Genomic DNA, 1,737 nt, shown 5'->3' with positions numbered 1-1,737 from the left:
CCATTATCACATTTGACACATCAATGTCACAGTGTTCAGCTTCACCGCAACCACCAGTTCTATAAAGCAAATGGACACACCAGGACTATACGACCTAGAAGAATGTTTGACCAAAAACAATGAAAAACAGGCTTCAGGGCCACGGATTACAAATCATCCACGTTTGGCTTGGTAGTATAACTTTCTGTCCGCTAGGCCAACTGACATGCCAAAGTGTGTCAGAAAGAACTTCAAAATACTAGACTCCAAGGAGATTCTTGGTTTCACCCCGTATAAGATAGATCTATTTGTTTTCTTCGCAGTCTATGGTATGCTCAAGGCTCTTTTCCAGCACCACAATTCAAAGGCATCAACTTCTCTTCTGTCATCCTTAGTCATTGTCCAGCTCTCTGATGCAAGTAATTGCAAAGACCATGGCCTGGATTAGGTGCATCTTAGTCTCTAGACTGACATTGATGCTTCTCAATACTCTGGAAATGTCCCTGACAGCAGATTTACTAATGCAATTAGTTTTCTGATTTCCTGACTGCTCATGCCAAGAATGTTGATTGTGGAACCAAGCAAGCTGTAATTGTTAGCAGCCTCAGTCTTTTCTCCATCTATCAATGTGCAGCCGATTGGCCCAGTGGTGAGAATCTTTGCCTTCTTGATGTTGAGCTTCAGTCCAGATTGAAGACAACAGTCCTTGACCTTCTGCAAAAACTGCTTCAGGATCTCCTTAGTTTCATCAAGCAGGGTTGTGTCATCTGCACAATGTAGATTATTTATGAATCTTCCTCCAATCCTTATGCCACATTCCTCCTCATACAGCCCTGCATCCTGAATGATCTGTTCTGCATAATACTTTAAAAGCTTTGGGGATAGGACACATCCCTGACACACTATCTTCCCTATTTTGAACCATCCAGTGTTTCCTTGCTCTGTTCTGAAGACTTTTCCTGGTCTAAATGTAGTTTTCACATAAGCACAAATGTTCTCCATAAATCTCTTCATTAACATTTATCAATGTTGCTTTCCTCTTAGTAGTCAATGTACTTCTTTATTCTTTCATTTAATATTCTGACTTTCTGGATTATCATTTGTAGTTGTATCATTTGGAATCTGTCTTCTCTCTTTTGTACAGAGGAACAGCATAATATGTAGCGCTAGGCCATATTCTTGGGTCATTTCTTGACAGTTTTTTGTTTGTTTTGATGTAATGAGCCTCCAAATATTTTATTTTTATTATTTGAGTTCTATTTCTAGCATGAGAATGTTTATAATTAATGAATGTCTGAACAAACATATATACATACATATCCCTTCCCCTATCAAATGTTAAGCTGAAAAGTTCTTATCAAGGGACATACGTGTACCAATAATGCAAGGAGTTTTTTAATGATGCAGAAAGTTGAAATAGTTAGCTTCCAAAGTGATAAGAAGCTGTGCGGTGTTCCAGGGGCACACAGTTCAAATATACCAGCTGCTCCCTGGGATAAATTTAAGAAATCTTCTCCTATGCAATTTACTGTCTCTGAAAACTTACTAGAGGGTCAGCCATGGATCAGTTCTGACTCAAAAGCTCACAACAATTGTAACTGAAACAACCAAAAGTTTAGAAGTACAAGTCCACTTGAACGTGCCTCAGGAGAATCATTTAGTTACTTATTTCTAAGCAGTCATTGAAAGCCTAAAGGAACAAATAGCTCTATGCAATATATATGAAGTTTCCATGAGTACGAAGTGATTGAATGGCAA

The sequence above is a fragment of the Elephantulus edwardii genome, unplaced genomic scaffold, assembly GCF_000299155.1.
Source record: "Elephantulus edwardii isolate Elephantulus edwardi_28Jun2011 unplaced genomic scaffold, EleEdw1.0 scaffold00023, whole genome shotgun sequence".
Lineage (NCBI taxonomy): Eukaryota > Metazoa > Chordata > Mammalia > Macroscelidea > Macroscelididae > Elephantulus > Elephantulus edwardii.
Note: the sequence above shows the minus strand (reverse complement) of the source record.